The sequence below is a fragment of the Festucalex cinctus genome, chromosome 17 (genome assembly GCF_051991245.1).
Source record: "Festucalex cinctus isolate MCC-2025b chromosome 17, RoL_Fcin_1.0, whole genome shotgun sequence".
NCBI lineage: Eukaryota > Metazoa > Chordata > Actinopteri > Syngnathiformes > Syngnathidae > Festucalex > Festucalex cinctus.
The window spans coordinates 23043062-23065565 of NC_135427.1; the positions used below are offsets into that span (position 1 = coordinate 23043062).

General features: G+C 39.3%; 1 protein-coding gene across 2 annotated transcripts in view; it reads left to right on the forward strand.

Annotated features, from left to right (window-relative positions):
* Positions 1-22504, forward strand: part of LOC144004475 (uncharacterized) — a 123760-nt gene that overhangs the window by 94211 nt on the left and 7045 nt on the right. The gene's annotated exons all lie outside the window — the stretch shown is intronic.

The window sequence follows — 22504 nt, forward strand, 5'->3', positions numbered from 1 at the left end:
TATTGTACTGGAAACTGAAACTAAAAATACGTCCTCTGAGAGTGGTTAACCTTAACCATTTAGAATAAGTTGATTAAGTAACATGTAACTCGTGAAAGGGTAGCATTAAATTTAATTAAGCCACGGGGAGGCTGTGCATAGTTACTTTTTATTCTTATACGCTCTGCCATATTTGCCTGTTATAAAATGATTAGAAAAACCACATCAGGTAAACCCAGCTGTGCATGTAAACACAATGATAACAGGAAGCCTGAGAACAAATCAACATTTTTGTGTGCAGAATTACCAACACCATGTGGTTTACTTACGTGCAACAGCAACAGTTTCTTCTGATGCGATGTTAAAGTTTACACTCTGTATCCACCCGCTTACAAAATAATTGTAAGCCTCCAGGGATTTGTTGGCGTGTTATGGAGCATGTTGTCAACACGAGGTAGTGAAAAATGTCCAGAGAAGTCACATTTGGCCAGCAAGCTTTCTCCGTCAAAAAAAAATCACCCTTGGTCAGGACGTAATTAGGATCAATCCCACCACACAGAGACACCTTCTGCCTGGATCGTTGTTTTTGATCTTCCGGTAAATCGTGAAAATACTGCGTAAATGACATCAGGTTGATAAGCTCTACCGTGTAACTCACGAGTGTACCTTGTGAACCGGCGGACACCCAAGATGGCGCCCGAAGAAAAAACTCCCATGATGCATTACGATGTGCAAGCGACCTATAGCACAATCAACAATAAAATATTGTTCATTTTACCAGGCCAGATGTGTGTGCCAAGTTTCATGAGTTTCTGCGCATGTTTAGACCCTCAAAACTGGCGTTGTTTTCTTGGCGAACAGCGCTTAGCCACGCCCACAGCGATTCGCGAAAACTCACAAACTTCGTGTTGTGACATCATGAAGGCCGAAACCCTCATCTGAGCAAATATGAGGTGGGTCCAGTTAACGTGTTTGGAGAAAAACATAGAAGAAAATTCGTAAGAAAAAAAATTGCCACTAGGTGGCGCTATCAGTAAGATGAAATATAAGTTTGTAGATGTCTTTAGGGCTGGACTCTCATCAAATGTGTGAAATTTTGAGAAGATAGGATCATCTCGGTCAAGTTCATGCAACTTTTATTGTCAAGAAAAATCTTCAGACTTTGCGGCACCGTAGCGGCCACTCCCTTTGGCGAAAAGTTACAATATTCGGTGTGGGGCATGATCAACATCTTAAGGCTTTTCTGACCAATTTTCAACTGGATCCCTTCAACGAGCTCAGCGCAGTAGCTACAAACGTAAAGTATGACATTTATTGTTACCACTAGGTGGCGCTATATGTATAACTGAATTTGATCATATAGATGTTTTCAGGCCGTGACTATTACGTTGCCTGAGAAGTTTGAGATTTTTTGGAGCTTGAACATGGGAGTTATTAAGCATTTTGTGTTTCTGGAAAATGAAATTTTAAAGGCAATATTTGATGCCCCGCCCCCGTCATATAGTATTTCGAAAAGGCAAGATGTTTTGCCCAGTTGTTCTCTCAGGTCTTGAGATGATAAATGCCAAGTTTGAAGTCAATTGGATGAAAAATGTTTGCAAAGGGGGAAAAAGCATGACCACAGTGAATGTGCCAAAATAGGCCAAAATTGGACATTAAAAAATTCATAGCTCACTTCCTGTACATTTTCGCTACATGGTCCCAATTGACCTTATGTGCGTCCCAGGGTGCTACAAGTGCCTGCCAATTTTCGCAGCTCTAGGTCAAACGTGCCGGGATTGGTTTTTCATTTTTTTTATGCTAGGTGGCGCTATAGAGTAACATTTTTATGACAACGTCAGAATATCAAATTTTTCGCCGGGCCCGAAGAGTGTGCAAATTTCGGTGAGTTTTCGTAAATGTTTAGGTCCTCAAAAATGCGATCGTTTGCGAAGAATAAAGAAGAACTAGAGCTGCGAGCAGCTATAAAGGGCCCTCGCAGCCCGGGCCACGTTGGGGTACTTGCACGTTGGGGAACTTGCACATTGGGGTACTGGCACATTGGAAGCAGAATTTCTTTGAAAATGGCATGATAAACATGTGGATTTTTTTTTTTTTTTCCCAGGTGTGATGAGTGTGTCAAGCTCAATGGGTTTTGGTGATTGTTAAGATCTGCAAAAATCAGCGTCCTATTTTTTATTTTTAGGCAATGAGTTGCCCTGATTGGTATTTTTCGTAAAAGTATATATACACACATCATCGCTCGTACTCATTGCACAATGTTGCTTTTATTGTCCATAGAGGCGATCAAAAAATAAATACAACTAAATAAAAAATACGTATGTTTGGATCGGTCTGATACCAGTGAACATATTGAGTGGTGGAAAGTAAAAGAATATTCATAAATGACTTAGTTATCACACTTACAATGAGTTTACAATTTTTGCAAAAATACCGTAAGTGAGGCATTTTTTTTTTTATGCCTCAAGGACTAGGTGGCGCTGTATTTATAACTGAATTTTGTCATAGAGATACCTTCAGGCCTTGACTATAAATATACATTTCAAGTATGGGATTTTTTGGAGCATGTACCTGGGAGTTATTAAGCATAGCCTTCATTCACGATATTGCTTTTAATGTCCATAGAGGCTATCAAAAATACATAAAACTAAATAACAAAAATATGTATGTTTGGTTAGGTCTGATGCCAGTGAATATTTTGAGTGGTGGAAAGTAAAAGAATATTCCTAAATGACTTAGTTATCACACTTAGAATGAGTTTACATTTTTTGTACAAAATCCCATAAGTGGGGTATTTTTTTTTCATGCCTCAAGGGCTAGGTGGCGCTGCATATATAACTGAATGTTGTCATAGAGATACCTTCAGGCCTTGACGATAAACATACATGTCAAGTTTGGGATTTTTTGGAGCATGTATCGGGGAGTTATTAAGCATATCCTTTTTCAGTGCGAAACACAAATTTTGATGCCCCGCCCTCATCATATAGTATTTACAAAAGTCAAGATTTTTCCGTCTGTTGTTGGCTCAGGTCTTGGCATGGTCCAGGTCAAGTCATAAGTCAGTCGGATAAAACGTGTAGGAGAAGTGGACAAAAGTATGCCCTCTGAAAATGTGCAAAAATCGTCAAAAATGGGACATTCAAAAATTCGTAGCTCACTTCCTGTTCATTTTAGCATATGGCTCGGGGTGCTACACGTGCCTGCCAATTTTTCTTGCTCTAGCTCAAACGTGCCGGGCTTGGTTTTTATTTTTCTACGCTAGGGGGCGCTATCGAGTCGCATTGTTATGACGACTTAATAATATCAAATTTTTCGCCGGGCCTGAGGAGTGTGCAAAGTTCGGTGAGTTTTCGTGAATGTTTAGGTACCCAAAATCGCGATCGTTTGCGGAGAATAAAGAAGAAGAAGAAGAAGAATAACTAGAGCTGCGAGCAGCTATAAAGGGCCCTCGCAACCCGGGCCACGTTGGGGTATTTGCACGTCGGGGTACTGGCATGTTGGGGTACTGTCAAATAGGAAACCATCTAAATTGTAAACATTTTTGCCATGCTTTGTGTTTTTAAAGTTTCATGGAAAGGCTAAAAACGATGCACAATTAACAAAATAAAATAAAAATGGATTGGCACATGGCTATATAGAATACTTTTTGAATATATTCGGCATGCCTGCCAATATTCACACATCTAGCTGAATCATATAATCGGAAAGACTTCATAAAAATGTCTAGAGGGCGCTATTGAGCCATTTATTACAAATTGCACAACAAATCTCTAAATAAAATATTCATGTTCCAGACAGGTCTGGTGTGTGTGCAAAGTTTTGTGAGTTTTCACCCATATTTAGACTCTCAAAAAAGCATTTTTCTTCACAAACAATGCATGGCTACAGCAAAGGCGTGTGACAAAATAAAAAAATTCAATAACTTTTCATCTTAAATATCTTAAGATGAAACACGCCAAAGAATGAAGACGATCTGATAAGTTCTGTTGAAAATATGACCCCTATAAAAGGCCCCAAAAAATGGCTACAAATACCAAAGTAAATCAAAATGGCAGACTTCCTTTTTGATTCAGCATATGGCTTTAGAAACCTTTTTGTAAGTCTTAGGCTGATAGGTATCCCAATTGTTACAAATCTAGCTGAATCATAAAACACAAAACATTTGCAAAAGCTTCATAAAAATGTCTAGAGGGCGCTATTGAACCATTTATTGCAAATTGAATAAGAAATCTCTAAAATATTCATGCTGATGACAAGCCTGATGTGTGTGTAAAGTTTCATGAGTTTTTGCACATGTTTAGACCAAAAAAAAAAGCAGCATTTTACTTGGCAAACAATGCATCGCCATGACAACGGCGTGCGACAAAATAAATAACTTTCGATAACTTTGCATCTTAAACATCTTAAGATGAAGCACACCAAGTTTAAAGACAGTCGGATAAATTTTGTAGGAGGAGTTCGTTAAAATATGACCCCTAAAAAAGGCCACAAAAAATGGCTACAAATCCCAACGTAAATCAAAATGGTGGACTTCCTGATTGGTTTAGCATATGGCTCCAAGAGACTTTTTTTGTACATCCTGAGCTCTTATGTATGCCTGCAAATTATCATAGCTTTAGGTGAAACGTACAACCGGGAATGCTTTGTCTGTTCAATCAAAACGCAAAATATGGTGTGCAATTCCAATGCATTGCTATGGCAACAGCGTGTGACAAAATAAAAAACTTTCGATTACTTTGCATCTTAAACATCTTAAGATGAAACATACCAAGTTTGAAGACAGTCGGATAAATTTTGTAGGAGGGGTTCGTTAAAATATGACCCCTGAAAAAGGCCACAAAAAATGGCAACAAATCCCATCATAAATCAAAATGGCGGACTTCCTGTTTGGTTTAGCACATGGTTCCAAGAGACTTTTTTTGTACATCGTGGGCTCTTATGTATGCCTGCAAATTATCATAGCGCTAGGTGAAACGTACAACCGGGAATGCTTCGTTAAAGAGGAGTTTTTTAGCTCAAAATGTGATGCCCGGCCCCTGGGGGACTTCCTGTTGCGTTTAGCACATGGCACCAAGAGACATTTTTGTACATCCTGGGCTGTTACATATGTCTACAATTTTTCGTCGCTCTAGCTGCTTCGTACAACTGGGAATGCTTCATTAAGAAGGATTTTTTTCCTTTGCAAAAAGTGCATGCCACGATAACAGCGTGTGACGAAATAAAAAACTTTCAATAACTTTTCATTTTCAACATCTTAAGATGAATCACACCAAGTTTGAAGATGATCGGATAAACTCTGTAGGAGGAGTTTGTTAAAATATGACCCCTATGAAATGGCCAAAAAAAATGGCAACACATTCCAAAGTAAATCAAAATGGCGGACGTCCTGTTAGGTTTAGCATATGGTTCAAAAAGAGTTTTTTTGTACCTCGAGGGCTGTTATATACCTCTACAAATTTTGGTAACTCTAGGTGAAACGTACAGCCGGGTATGCTTTGTTAAAGAGGAGTTTTTTTAGCTCAAAATGTGATGCCCGGCCCCTGGGGGACTTCCTGTTGGGTTTAGCACAGGGCACCAAGAGACTTTTTTGTACATCTTGGGCTGTTACATATGTCTACAAATTTTCGTAGCTCTAGCTGCTTCGTACAACTGGCAATGCTTCTTTAAGGATATTTTTTTTCCTTTGCAAACAGTGCATGCCATGACAACAGCGTGCGACGAAATACAAAGCTTTCAATAACTTTTCATCTTCAACATCTTAAGATGAATCACACCAAGTTTGAAGATGATCGGATAAACACTGTAGGAGGAGTTCGTTAAAATAAGGCCCCAATGAAATGGCCAAAAAAAATGGCAACACGTTCCAAAATAAATCAAAATGGTGGACTTCCTGTTAGGTTTAGCTAATGGTTCAAAAAGAGTTTTTTGTAGGTCATAGTCTGTTACATATGTGTACCAATTTTCGTAGCTCTAGATTAAACGTACAACCGGCAATGCCTCGTGAAGTAAGAATTTTTAAACTCTAAATTTGATGCGCCGCCGCCGTCATATAGTATATCAAAAACTTTTCATTTTTCACAATGATGTTGTCCCAGGTGTTGAGATGGTACATCCCAAGTTTGAAGTCAATCGGGTTAACCGTGTAGGAGAAGTGGGCAAAAGTATGACCCCTGTAAATGTGCAAAAATTGGCAAAAATTGGACATTTAAATACTCATACCTCACTTTCTGTCTATTTTAGGGTACACACTTCAAAGAGGTTTTTGTTCATTGGGATGTGCTACAGGTGCCACACAATTTTCATAGCCGTCGGACAATCGTAGCGGGACAGGGATCCGTTTAACCTATGTAGGGGGCGCTAAGGAGCCATTTTTCTGTAATAATAATAATAAGAAGAAGAAGAATTCCTACAAAAACAATAGGGCCTCGCAGCGGCACCGCCGCCACCGCTGCTCCGGCCCTAATAAGAAGAATTCCTGCAAAAACAATAGGGCCTCGCAGCGGCACCACCGGTGCCGCCGCTGCTCGGGCCCTAATAAGAATTTCTACAAAAACAATAGGGCCTCTCAGCGGCACCGCCGCCGGTGCCGCCGCTGCCGCCGCTGCTCGAGCCCTAACTAGAGCTGCGAGCAGCTATAAAGGGCCCTCGCAACCCGGGCCACGTTGAGGTACTTGCACGTCGGGGTACTGGCACGTTGGGGTACTGTCAAATAGGACAAGGACCATCTAAAATGTTTTTGACAAGCCTTGTGTGTGCAAAGTTTAATCAAAACGCAAAATATGGTGTGCAATTCCCAAAATAAATTCAAAATGGCGGACTTCCTTTTAGGTTGCGCATACGGCTACAAAATACTTTTTGTAGGTCTTAGACTAGTAGGTATGCCTCTGAGTTTTCACAAATCTAGGTCAAGTCAAGTCATCTTTAATTATTTCGGGGGTTAGGGTTAGGGTTTATAACGTAAATTATAACAACGAAGACTCACTCGGAATGTAATGGGGTCAAAAGTAAAACGTTCGTCTTTAATCAAAACCTGTAGAATTAAAAGAGTTTCTTTATAATGCATCAAGAATCTAAGATTATTAGGGCCCGAGTAGAGACCGCTGCGAGGTCCCTCTTGTTTTTGTAAGAATTCTTCTTCTTCTTCTTCTTCTTCTTCTTCTCTGTAAACGATCGCATTTTTGAGGGCCTAAACATTTACGAAAACTCACCAAACTTTGCAGTCTCTTCGGGCCTGGCGAAACATTTTATATTATGTAGTTGTCATAATAACGCGACTCTATAGCGCCATCTAGCGCAGAAAAATAAAAACCAATCCCGGCCCGTTTGAGCTAGAGCTACGAAAATTGGCAGGCACGTGTAGCACCCCGAGACGCACAAAAAAGTAAGTGGAAGCCATTTCCTAAAATGTACAGGAAGTGAGCTATGAATTTTTGAATGTCCAATTTTGGCCCATTTTGGCACATTCACTGTGGTCATACTTTTACCCCCTTTGCAAATATTTTTCAGCCAATTGACTTGAGATGATACATGGCAAGTTTGGACTTGCCATGTATCATCTCAAGACCCGAGACAACAACTGGGCAAAAAATCTTGACTTTTTGAAATACTATATGACGGGGGCGGGGCATCAAATATTGCCTTTCAAATGTAATTTGTCCAGAAAGACAAAATGCTGAATAACTCCCATGTACAAGCTCCAAAAAATCTCAAACTTCTCATGCAACTTAATAGTCACGGCCTGAAAACATCTATATGATAAAATTCAGTTACATATATAGCGCCACCTAGTGGTGACAATAAATGTCATACTTTACGTTTTTAGCTCCTGTGCCAAGCTCTTTGAAGGGATCCAGGTGCAAAATGGTCAGAAAAGCCTTAAGATGTTGATCATGCCCCATACCGAATATTGTAACTTTTCGCCAAAGGGCGTGGCCGCTACAGTGCCGCAAAGTCTGGTAATTTTTCGTGGCAATAAAAGGTGCTTTAACTTGACCCAGATGATCCTATCTTCTCAAAATTTCACACATTTGATGAGAGTCCAGCCCTTAAGACATCGAGGGACTTATATTTCATCTTACTGATAGCGCCACCAACTGGCAATTTTCTTTCTTACGATTTTTCTTCAATGCTTTTTTTCCAACCACATAAACTGCACCTACCTCATATTTGCAGAGATGAGGGTTTCGGTCTTCATGATGTCACAGCACGAAGTTTGTGAGTTTTCGCAAATCGCTGTGGGCGTGGCTAAGCGCTGTTCGCCAAGAAAACAACACCAATTTTGAGGGCCTAAACCAGCGCAGAAACACATGAAACTTGGCACGCACATCTGGCCTGGCAAAATGAGCAATATTTTATCCTGGATTGTGCTATTTTTACAAAAATGACTCAATAGCGCCCCCTAGAAAATTTTAATGAAGCAGCCCCGGTTGTACGTTTAAGCAAGATCTACGAAATTTTTTTAGGTGTATGAGGGAGCCCAAGACCTACAAAAAAGTCTCTTGGACCCATATGCTAAAATGAACAGGATGTGAGCTACGAATTTTTGAATGTCCCATTTTTTACGATTTTAGCAAATTTACAGGGGGCGTACTTTTGCCCACTTCTCCTACACGTTTCATACGACTGACTTCAGACTTGACCTGGGCCATGTCAAGACCTGAGCCAACGACAGGGGAAAAAATCTTGACTTTTGGAAATACTATATGATGAGGGCGGGGCATCAAAATTTGTGTTTTGAAATGAAAAATGATATGCTTAATAACTCCCCGGCACATGCGCCAAAAAATCCCAAACTTGACATGTATGTTTATAGTCAAGGCCTGAAGCTATATCTATGACAACATTCAGTTATATATGCAGCGCCACCTAGCCCTTGAGGCATGAAAAAAAAAATACCCTACTTATGGTATTTCTACAAAAAATGTAAACTCATTCTAAGTGTGATAACTAAGTCATTTATTAATATTCTTTTACTTTCCACCACTCAAAATGTTCACTGGCATCAGACCTAACCAAACATACATATTTTTGTTATTTAGTTTTATGTATTTTTGATAGCCTCTATGGACATTAAAAGCAATATCGTGAATGAAGGCTATGCTTAATAACTCCCAGGTACATGCTCCAAAAAATCCCATACTTGAAATGTATATTTATAGTCAAGGCCTGAAGGTATCTCTATGACAAAATTCAGTTATAAATACAGCGCCACCTAGTCCTTGAGGCATAAAAAAAAAAATGCCTCACTTACGGTATTTTTGCAAAAATTGTAAACTCATTGTAAGTGTGATAACTAAGTCATTTATGAATATTCTTTTACTTTCCACCACTCAATATGTTCACTGGTATCAGACCGATCCAAACATACGTATTTTTTATTTAGTTGTATTTATTTTTTGATCGCCTCTATGGACAATAAAAGCAACATTGTGCAATGAGTACGAGCGATGATGTGTGTGTGTATATATACTTTTACGAAAAATACCAATCAGGGCAACTCATTGCCTAAAAATAAAAAAAAGACACTGATTTTTGCAGATCTTAACAATCACCAAATCCCATTGAGTTTGAAACACTCATCACACCTGGCAAAAAAATAAATAAAAAAACACATGTAATGGTTTATCATGCCATTTTCAAAGAAATTCTGCTTTCAATGTGCCAGTACCCCACCGTGCAAGTACCCCAACGTGGCCCGGGCTGCGAGGGCCCTTTATAGCTGCCCACAGTTCTAGTTTGTTTTTTTTTGTTTTTCAATGTTGTATCATGTTTTTACAAACGCGCACTATCGCGCAGGCATATAAAGGTATTTTGTTCTAGTGAAGTTGCCGTAGTTGGCGATCCAAGATGGCGGGAGCTTTTGATGCGCGCTACCGATCGTGCAGGGTCGCTGATAGCGTCTTGACAATGCCGACACCGATCATCCTCAAATGCATCAGAAGACTTCTTGCCGATTTATGTATTGAACGGGCTGAATACTCGACACAATGCGCACATTACTACTTTACTGGACTAACACAAAACTCATCAAATGTTTGTGTTCAGGTAAACTCGTTTCTGTGTGCGTTGAAGCCTCTCTGCTTAACACTGTTAGCTCGCTAGCCGCTAAGAGACGCGTTCGATTTACAAAGTGTTGAGATTATCCTATGAAAATGTGCGCAAAAAGGACATCAAAGTACGTGAAGAAACTCTGTGGAGCGAAAGAGGAAAACGAGCATCGTCGTCAACTATTGGACGGAAACAGACTTTGCCAGCAGCCTCGTGTTGTGCTACACAGAGCAGGTTTGTACACTCGTTACTCTTAACTTGCTGAGAAAATCCTGCAATACTTGTTGAAAATATTCCTGTGTTTATTTATTCATTTTTAAAGGTGAGGGTCGTCTTTTCTGCATGGAGATTAATGGAGGGATTTAGACATTTTTTTTTCTAAATGATTTAAGTTGCATTTAAAATGTTTTCATCAAATGCACCACAATTTAACAGAAAATATGATAACTATTATACCATGTTAGTCAAATTTGACAAAGCCAGTCCAACCTAAAGTTGAAGTTAATATACTTTTAAAAAATGTAATTGTAATGTGGTCTAAGAACTTCAAAATGCAGTACCTGTATATTTGTATCTGTATCTTTTAACGGATTCAGATTTTTGTTTAAAAATTTTTTAGACACACAAGGCATATTGTACAAAAGTTTAGTGGCCTGGTAAACAGCTGACTGGTTAGCACGTCTGCCTCCCAGTACTGAGGACTCTGGTTCGAGTCCAGGCTCCGGCCTCCCTGTGTGGAGTTTGCATGTTCTCCCCGTGCCTGCATGGGTCTTCTCCGGGTACTCCGGTCTCCTCCCACATTCCAAAGACATGCATGGCAGGTTAATTGGGTGCTCCGAATTGTTTCTAAGTGTGCTTGTGAGTAGAAGGTTGTTAATCTCTGTGTGCACTGCGGTTGGCTGGCAACCAGTTCAGGGTGTCCCCCCGCCTACTGCCCTAAACCAGCTGAGATAGACTCCAGCACTTGTGAGGAATAAGCGGTCAAGAAAATGGATGGGAATACAAACATATCTGACCCTATGTCAAAAACGTAATTTCCCCCTGAACCAAACAGGGATTTGTGCCACCTTTGGCAGCAATAACTGAAATTAAACGTCTGAGATATTGGTTATGAGTCTTTCACACCGCTGTAGAGTAATTTTGAACCACTCTTCTTTGCATAATTGTTTCAACTCTGCCATATTGGAGGGTTTAGGTGACGTTTACACCACAACATCTCATTTGGATTTAAATCCGGACCAGACCATCAAGCATTACTGTTGGCATCGTGTACTTTTTATCAAATGCAAATGTTTCAATTTTTAATTGGCAGTCCACAGAATGTTTCTTCAAAAGTGTTGAGGATCATCAAGATGCCTGATATATATATATATATATATATATATATATATATATATATATATATATATATATATATATATATATATATATATATATACAGATTTATTTTACATCCAACAATATACATGCGTCAAAAAAAAAAACCCAACCACCCACCTACCCCAGAATGGTATACCACATTACCGCAAACACAGTCTGACTTTACTGTACCATAACACCATCAGGTTGATTAAGAAAAATGCACATCACCTGAGAGGAGATAATGATGGCAAAACATCATGAAATTTTGCCCAGATTTGATCAAAGATAGCAGGCTTTCTTTTCACACTGTATAAAATCTTTTCAGGTGTACAATAGGAAGAGAGTTCATTCAGCCAGTGACTCTGTGAAGGTGACTTTTCAGATTTCCAATTGACAAGTATTATCTTTTTTTCCAGTAGTGCTGGCAAGCAACAACAGGTATTTTTTATGAAAGGTGACGTTAAGAAAATTAGCGTCACCCAACAACCAAATTCTAGGATCATCAGATATGTCAAAATCAATGAGCTTTGACGCTGTAGACACAATATAAAACCAGTAATCTCTCAAACATGAACATTTCCATCACATGTGTAACAGGTTACCTTCTACCACCTTACACCTCTGACACATCGCTAGGGTTGTCACAAGAACCGATACTTCGGTGCCAAGTCGATTAGAGGTGTGCAAAATTTCCGATTCTTAGATTATTCACGATTCGGCCGTGGAACAATCGAGAACGATTCACAAACGTCCAAATTCCGATTATATAAATATGCCAAGGGAAGCGAAACGAGCGAAAAGTACGCGGAAATGAAACGCAGTAGCGCGCGCGGTCTTCGGGACGCTTTTTGGGACGGACCGAGAGTACACATCCACAACTCACGCCTCGAGATTCAAAACAACAACAAGCATGGCTGAGCTGACCAACCCACCTCTTCGTGAGATCAGACCTGCTCCGAAAAGGCAAACAACTTGAGGCGGAAGTATCAGCTAGCTGGCTGCAGTGCGTCGGTTAGCGTTCTACAGGGCGCCGCGCAGTGATACGAACGAACGAACAGAAAAGTAGTGGCTGGCGGTAATGGCGTCTGACTTTATTCAGAAAAGAGTATTGTGGTGGAAATGTATCACGCTTTTGAAAACAAAAAGTTTTTAGAAGAAAAACGCTTTATTTCCGAGACCCCAGCCAGCTTGATGGACTATTTTCTTTTTTATTTTCTTCTCGTCCAACGTCGAACCAGAACTGGTGTCACCGAACGCTGTCAGAAAGAAGTCAGTGCTGATCGCACACACGGGAGGTGAGGATCAAATTGAGATTCATGTTAAAAAAAGCCGAACGATCCCATTAATGTTTACACGTTCATGTTTACACAAGTTAAAAAGCAGAAAAGCACTTGAGGGTTTTTTTTTTTTTTTGTACCTCTGAGAAACTTTAATGTTTACATGTTCATCTTTACACAACTTAAAAAGCAGGAAAGCACTTCTTTTTTTTTTTTTAGGCATTTGTATTGAAGTAGTAGTTCACATTGTCTTTCATTTATACCTCAATGCACTTTTGAGTGGATAAAAATAATATATTTTTGCTCAATGCTATGTTTTATTCTGTTGAAGACTGAATATACTTAAAAGCTGTTGTTACAGAATGAGGACTTGAGTATTTTATTTACTGTTTTGAACTGTTAACTTGATACTGAAATAGTAGTTTATGTAGGCCTGAGAGGACTTTTGTACTATTTTTGTAACTAATGTACGAAACATTAAAAGCACAAAAATACATTGTTTTTTTTCTGCTGCCTGGGGGGGAAATCAATAATCGTTTTATAATCGAATCGTAGCCTCTGAATCGTAATCGCAATCGAATCGTGAGGTGCCCCAAGATTCCCACCTCTAAAGTCGATGCCAAGTAGGGTTGAGAACCTCTGGGTACCTCACGATATGATACGCGATAATAGGCTCACGATAACGATTATTTCGCGATATGACGATACTGCGATTATCGATATATTGGTCAGGAAATAAGTCCACGATAATCACGATAAATCTACTCAAGACCTAAACTGATGTTTTTTCAATGCCAAAATAGTTCATTTTCATACCATCACTGAAAAAAACATATTAAAGCTGGTGTCTTCTTCAGAGTGAGTAATTTAGTGCATTTTTTAAACAAATACAAATGTCTTCTCAACAGAGAACTTTTGTGAACAAATTTGTGTCTTTATTAAACACTACTGTCATACATGCTAGTCAGTTACATAGTCAATTGTTTCATTTTATAAATTTTGAATTAAATTTAAATGAAATTTTAGATATTAAATCCAATTAAATCAATATTAACATTGATCAGAAATTGTGTGCTTCAAAAACTATAAAGATATGTTTTAAAACTAACATTGAAGATATAATGCACATTTTTCATAGAAACTTATGCAAAACTGGGTCACTCGCTGGACAGATAAATGTCTTACACAAGTAAAAGTAAGCTTGACCTTTTCTTTAAAATACAAAAAGAAAAGAAAAATATTTCAGCACGTATGATTTGAGGTCACAATGCGTGGAAATTAGGGGTGTTAAAAAAATCGATTCGGCAATATATCGCGATACTACATAGCACAATTCTCGAATCGATTCAATAGGCGGCCGAATCGATTTTTAAACTTCCATTTTTAATGGAAAAATATTCAACAAAACATCTTACTTCAGGTTCGGGTTCACACCTTAAGCATAGAAGATGTTATTTTAATAGAACCTTAATATTTTATTTCAATGCTGTTGAACATGAAACAGATTACAACCTGGATAAGACTGAAGTTTCAGATCAATAAATAATACATTTTCATACAAATCTTAGACTGTACAAGTATATTGATTAGTATTTTCTAAATTTGAGTTTAAAAAAATCGCAACAATCGACTTATAAATTCGTATTGGGATTAATCGGTATCGAATCGAATCGTGACCTGTGAATCGTGATACGAATCGAATCGTCAGATACTAGGCAATTCACACCCCTAGACTGGAAATGTTAAAAAAATGTTAAAAAAAAAAAAAAAAAAAAGATAATGTCCATCTGTTGTTGACTAGCTGGTAAGACCTACTCGTGACGACTCAAGTGCAGTAGTTTAGCCCTGATCTCCTCTGACAAAGTTGGAATTCTTTTTCTCAGTGAAATGACCGTTTTTTTTACCTGGTTGTCTTCAGTTGCGGTCTCGCTATTTGTATGTGTTCCTTTCTTCCTTCGTTTTGTTAGCGAGCCTCCGCTCTCGTGTGTTAGTTTGCCATTATTAATTTCTTGTTGCACTAGTGTAGTTTGGAAGTTCGGGAGAGTGGCTGACTGAGCTCCATTTCATTTTGTAACTATCACAGCGTTGTGTGTTTTTCGTGTCGTATTGCCCCCGCTTAAACTCACCGAGCAAGACATCTACCTCGTGCCCCTGACACCTAACGAAATCACGTAGCGAAAATCATCATTCACAACTACGCTTTACGGGTGGAAATTGATTGCAAATATACACAGAGATGCTGTGCGTGATCAACTTTGCCCTTGGAGAATTAAATTAGCAGAATTAGCTCTTACCTTTAGCAAGTCTAGTCCTGGATGATGCCGCTCTAAGTGGCTGTCATATTCGTCATGTTTCCAGTGTAACTATTGAGACAGTTCTTGTATACACCCAATTCCGTCTCTTCTCTATTTCATTTGATAAAATCCGAAATGTATCCATTCCACACTATCAATATATCCACATCTGACTTGTATGCAGCCAGCGTTTTGTTTACTTGGGTCTTCTTCGGCTGAAGACTGCCACACATTTCCCCGCCACTCTTATGAGGCGTTCCCTCTAGCGGCCCGCCAAGTAATTGCGCAATAAGGAACAATGGAGCCGTTACAGCGGCTGTATCGATACTTGGCATAGGCATATCGATAACCCATCGTGAGAGAAAATATAGCAATGTATCGCCGTATCGAGATATCGTCACACCCCTAATGCCAAGATTCTGAAAATGTGACGATATTTCCTTTCTACAATACCCGAAGTACCATTTGGTATCGAGGCAGCATATCTGGCCGCGTCTTTTGTGTTGTTTGGGGGGTGTTTATTTATTTTATTACTATTATTTTTTTTAATCCCACACACACTCATTCACACAAGCTTACATCATTAAACTGGGTGGATATGGGCGCTTATCTGGCAGCCCACGTTACGTCTAATGACGTCACGTGACTACCCTCCCGCTGCTACAATAACAAGGAAGTAGCGTAACATGCGTGCAACATGACAGTAGCCCGCACATCTGCGTCGTCTTCAACTGCAGCGGCCCCTCAATTAGTTGAGAAGAAAAAAACACCAAAGTCGCCTATAGAAGTACTTTGGATTTGAGGTTGATGCGCAGAGATTCAGATGGCGAAACCGTTTCCAGACGAAAGGGGAACACATCCAATTTAGCGAAACATGGACGTCCAGACTTGAACAAAGAATTCAAGGCAAGTGCATTTGAATTCCCGTCTTATCATTGTTGTACATATCTAAACTAATAACGTATGATGACCCCACACTCAATGAGCTGCTTTGCGAAGTAACGTTAGTGTTATGTTCAGCCTCGTCTGTCCCACATAATAAAGTTAGGTAAAGTTGCCGGGCAGCTAATTTACTGAATCAGCAAAAGTAACATTAAACAATCCTCAAATAATAAGGGTGTCACGATTTCGATTTTTTATCGAAATCGATCGAAATTACGTCACGATTTCGAGCATCGAAATAGAAGAGAGGACACACGATTCGATGCCCCCCCCCCCCGCGCCCGCCGCCACCGCCGCCACCGCCACCTCCCAGGAAAGCAAATGAGACGCAGCCATTCAGCTACTAGCTAACGGCACTTGTTAGCTGACTTCTCCTGCAGTCATGATGGCAAGCGCGGACAGACACAGCAATGGTGCTTCAAGCCGCTCCCGCTTCTCTCGTCACCAGTTTGGAAACATTTTGCGTTCCCGGTGAGTTATGTCGACAACGTTCACGTTGTCGATAAAAAGACCACAGTTGCAAGATATGCTATGTGCGCGTACTGTACTCGGCCACGGTGTTACGCCCGGCTCGTCAAGGGGAAGGGAAGTAACACAATAACAGAAAATATAGAGTAGATAAACACGGGTCGACTTTAACATCGGAGTAGTTTTAATTGAAATTTCAGGCAGGGGTTTGACAAGGGAGTGAAAGTGGAAGGTGAACAAATAATAACCGCATTTGACAGAACTGACAGAACGGAGGAGAAACAACTAACCAATAGGGGTATAATACACGGATACACAATAGCGTCGCGCTGGCACAGTCGTCCAATCGGAGTGTCGCGCTGGCACAGTCGTCCAATCGGAGTGTCGCGCTGGCACAGTCCTCCAATCAGAGTGTCGCGCTGGCGCATTCAAACTGAAGTACCATTATACGGGCACCAGCCGACACAAACACACACATACATACTAGGGGAGCGGAGCCGGCGGCGGGCCCGAGCCGCCAGCCTATAACAACGGGAAACACGACAAACATGACGGGACATTTACGCAGGCATCACAAAGATTTAGATTTATCAAATTCAACTAGAAGTGGGAAAACAACGGTCCAACCAACTATTTCATCCTCATTTACAGTGAAACTTCCACACACTTCAGCTCGCGCGAAACGCCAGATCCATAGGTCTATTTATAGCAGCAGACCTGCAGCCTTGGAAAACGCTGGATTCAAACATTTAATTAGTGTACTTGAACCACGCTACAGTATGCCCAGCAACTGTAAATGTTGGGATATAGTTTGTTCAGGCTGTATTTGTTCCATGACTTTGGATACAATATATTTTTTGTTGTTGTTGCACATTGCACATTATTTTAAGAGGAACGCACAGCACACTGTTGTAACCAAAAACAGTCAATAGATGGCAGGCACCCACTGTGACTTTTTGTTTTTGTTTTTTATTTTTTATTTTACACTTCAGTAAGAACAAGACGGTTAACTTTATATTGTAAATAAATTCTTTGAATTTGATCATTCCTGCCTAATGTCAATTATCATATATTACATAAATTTACACAAAAATAATATGGAAATTGCATCACCTATATGTAGCCGATCTTTTGAAATAAGATTTACTGTACAATGAATAGAACCAATGATCATAGACTAGCCTTAGCCTACAGAAGCATATGCCTCTGTGTTATAAAGTGGGGGAGCGGGAAAAAAAAAAAAAAAAAAAATCGAAAAAAAAATCGAATCGTGACCCCAAAATCGAAATTTAAATCGAATCGTGGAGTTGGCGAATCGTGACACCCCTATCAAATAATATATCAAACGTTATTCGTTATTATGTTTGTTTGTGTGTGTGTGACTGACGTGTGTGTGGGGTGGGGGGTGGGGGGGGGGGGGGGGGGGGGGGTGAGGCTATGTGCTGCAACTGGTTGGTAAAAAAGCACAGTATGAGATTTTTATTTTTATTAGGGCCCGAGCAGCGACCGCACGTTCTACAAAACTTATCCAATCGTCTTCAACTTTGTTGTGTTTCATCTTCAGATATTTAAGAAAGGTTGTTGAAATGTTTTATTTTGTCACGCGCATTTGCTGCAGCGATGCATTGTTTGCAAAGAAAAATGCTTTTTTTGAGAGTCTAAACATGGGTGAAAAAACTTATTATTTATTAAATTAAATATTTTAGAGATTTATTGTGCAATTTGTAATAAATGGCTCAATAGCCCCTCTAGACATTTTCATGAAGTATTTCCGATTATATGATTCAGCAAGATGTGTGAATATTGGGAATCATACCTATCAGCCTAATACCAAGGGGTGTAAAAAAAAAAAAATCGATTCGAAGATATATCGCGATACTACATCGCGCGATTCTCGAATCGATTCAATAATCGGCTAAATCGAATTATTTTTATTTTTTTAAGGATTCACACCTTGAGCATGGAAGAACTTTATATGAACGGAACATTAAGCCTTAATATTTTATTTCAATGCTGTTCAAACATGAAACAAATTACAACCTCTATAAGAAAAATTTCAGATAAATAATACATTTTCATATAAATCTTACACTCTACAAGCTTACTGATTAGTATTTTCTAAATTTGAATGAAAAAAAATCGCAACAATCGACTTATAAATTCGTATCGGGATTAATCGGTATCGAATCGAATCGTGACCTGTGAATCGTGATACGAATCGAATCGTCAGGTACTAGGTAATTCACACCCCTGTAATACCTATAAAAAGTTTCTATAGCCATGTGCCAAACCATTTTGATTTTATTTTGTTAATTGTGCATCATTTTTGGCCTTTCCGTGAAACTTTGCAAACACAAAGCATGGCAATTTAGACAGTTTCCTATGAATCAGTACCCCAACATGCCAGGACCCCAACGTGTAAGTACCCCAACGTGGCCCGGGTTGCGAGGGCCCTTTATAGCTGCTCGCAGCTCTAGTTATTATTATTATTGTTGTTATTGTTATTATTATTATTAGGGCCCGAGCAGCGACCGCTGCGAGGTCCCTATTGTTTTTGTAAATCTTCTTCTTCTTCTTCTTCTTCTTCTTCTTCTTCTTCTTCTTCTTCTTCTTCTTCTTCTTCTTCTTCTTCTTCTTCTTCTTCTTCTTCTTCTTCTTCTTCTTCTTCTTCTTCTTCTTCTTCATTATTCTCCGCAAATGATCGCAATTTTGGGTACCTAAACATTCACGAAAATTCACCGAACTTTGCACACTCCTCAGGCCTGGCGAAAAATTTGATATTATGAAGTCGTCATAACATTGTGACTCTATAGCGCCCCCTAGCGTAGAAAAATAAAAACCAAGCCCGGCACGTTTGAGCTAGAGCAACGAAAATTGGCAGGCACGTGTAGCACCCCGAGACGCACAAAAAAAAAGTCTATTGGGACCATGTAGCTAAAATGTACAGGAAATTAGCTATGAATTTTTTTATGTCCAATTTTGGCCTATTTTGGCACATTCACTGTGGTCATGCTTTTTCCCCCTTTGCAAACATTTTTCATCCAATTGACTTCAAACTTGGCATTTCTCATCTCAAGACCTGAGATAACAACTGGGCAAAACATCTTGCCTTTTCGAAATACTATATGACGGGGGCGGGGCATCAAATATTGCCTTTAAAATTTCATTTGTCCAGAGAGAGCAAATGCTTAATAACTCCCATGTTCAAGCTCCAAAAAATCTCAAACTTCTCAGGCAACGTAATAGTCACGGCCTGAAAACATCTATATAATAAAATTCTGTTATACATTTAGCGCCACCTAGTGGTGACAATAAATGTCATACTTTACGTTTTTAGCTACTGTGCCAAGCTCTTTGAAGGGATCCAGTTGAAAATTGGTCAGAAAAGCCTTCAGATTTTGATTATGCCCCACACCGAATATTGTAACTTTTCGCCAAAGGGCGTGGCTGCTACGATGCCACAAAGTCTGGTAATTTTTTGTGGCAATAAAAGCTGCTTTAACTTGACCCAGATAATCCTATCTTCTCAAAATTTCACACAATTGATGAGAGTCCATCCCTAAAGACATCTACAAACTTATATTTCATCTTACTGATGGCGCCACCTACTGGTAATTTTTTTTCTTACGATTTTTCTTCAACGTTTTTCTCCAACCACGTTAACTGGACCTACCTCATATTTGCTCAGATGAGGGTTTTTGCCTTCATGATGTCACAAAACGAAGTTTGTGATTTTTCGCAAATCGCTGTGGGCGTGGCTAAGCGCTGTTCGCCAAGAAAACAATGCCAATTTTGAGGGCCTAAACCGGCACAGAAACACATGAAACTTGGCACACATATATGCAGCGCCACCAAGCCCTTGAGGCATGAAAAAAAATACCCCACTTACGGTATATATATTTTATTATATAGATGTTTTCAGGCCGTGACTATTAAGTTGCATGAGAAGTTTGAGATTTTTTGGAGCTTGTACATGGGAGTTATTAAGCATTTTGTCTTTCTGGACAAATGAAATTTTAAAGGCAATATTTGATGCCCCGCCCCCCTCATATAGTATTTCGAAAAGTCAAGATTTTTTGCCCAGTTGTTGTCTCAGGTCTTGAGATGATAAATGCCAAGTTTGAAGTCAATTGAATGAAAAATGTTTGCAAAGGGGGAAAAAGCATGACCATAGTGAATGTGCCAAAATGGGCCAAAATTGGACATTCAAAAATTCATAGCTCACTTCCTGTACATTTTAGGAAATGGCTTCCACTGACTTTTTTGTGCGTCTTGGGGTGCTACACGTGCCTGCCAATTTTCGTAGCTCTAGGTCAAACGGGCCGGGATCGGTTTTTATTTTTCTACGCGAGGTGGCGCGTTGTTATGACAACTTCATAATATCAAATTTTTCGCCGGACCCGAAGAGATTGCAAAGTTTGGTGAGTTTTCGTAAATGTTTAGGCCCTCAAAAGCAGCGGTAGCTGCTCGGGTCCTAATAATAATAATAATAATTTTTACAAAAACAATAATAATAATAATTCGAACGAAAAACAATAGGGAACTCGCAGCGGTCGCTGCTCGCGCCCTAACTAGAGCTGCGAGCAGCCATAAAGGGCCCTCGCAGCCATAAAGGGCCCTCGCAGCCCGGGCCACGTTGGGGTACTTGCACGTTGGGGTACTCGCACATTGGGGTACTGGCACATTAGGAGCAAAATGTCTTTGAACATGGAATGATAAACCTTTACATGTGGATTTTTTTTTTTTGCCAGGTGTGATGCGTGTGTCAAACTCAATGGGTTTTGGTGATTGTTAAGATCTGCAAAAAAAAAAAATTATTTTTTTATTTTTATTTTTTATTTTTTTTTGGGGGGGGGGAATGAGTTGACCTGATTGGTATTTTTTGTAAAAGTATATATACCCATCATCGCTCGTACTCATTGCACGATGTTGCTTTTATTGTCCATAGAGGCTATCAAAAATAAATAAAACAAAATAAAAAAGTACATATGTTTGGATCGGTTTGATACCAGTGAACATCTTTAGTGGAAAGTAAAAGATAATTCAGAAATGAATTAGTTATAATACTTACAATGAGTTCACAAATTTTGTACAAAATACCGTGTGTTTTTTTTTTTTTTTTTTTTTTTTTTTTTTTTTTTTAATTTTATGCCTCAAGGACTAGGTGGCGCTGTATTAAAAACTGAATTTTGTCATAGAGATACCTTCAGGCCTTGACTAGAAATATACATGTCAAATTTGGGATTTTTTTGAAGCATGTACCGGGGAGTTATTAAGGATATCCTTCATTCACGATACTGCTTTTAACGTCCATAGAGGTTATCAAAAATAAATAAAACTAAATAAAAAATACACGTTTGGATAGGTCTGATGCCAGTGAACATTTTGAGTGGTGGAAAGTAAAAGAATATTCATAAATGACTTAGTTATCACACTGAGAATGAGTTTAAAATCTTTGTAAAATTACCGTAAGTGGGGTATTTTTTTTTTCTGCCTCAAGGGCTAGGTGGCGCTGCATATATAACTGAATGTTGTCATAGAGATAGCTTCAGGCCTTGACGATAAACATACATGTCAAGTTTGGGATTTTTTGGAGCATGTACCGGGGAGTTATCAAGCATGTCCTTTTTCAGTGCGAAACACAAATTTTGATGCCCCGCCCTCATCATATAGTATTTCGAAAAGTCAAGATTTTTTCCCCCTGTCGTTGGCTCAGGTCTTGACATTGTCCAGGTCAAGTCTTAACTCAGTCGGATGAAACGTGTAGGAGAAGTGGGCAAAAGTATGCCCCCTGTAAATGTGCAAAAATCGTCAAAACTGGGACATTCAAAAATTCGTAGCTTACTTCCTGTTCATTTTAGCATATGGGTCCAAGAGACTTTTTTTGTAGGTCTTGGGCTCCCTCATACACCTAAAAATATTCGTCGTTCTTGCTTAAACGTACAACCGGGGCTGCTTCATTAAAAATTCTAGGGGGCGCTATTGAGTCTTTTTTTTTAAAATAGCACAATCAACAATAAAATATTGCTCATTTTACCAGGCCAGATGTGTGTGCCAAGTTTCATGAGTTTCTGTGCATGTCTATACCCTCAAAACTGGCGTTGTTTTCTTGGCGAACAGCGCTTAGCCACGCCA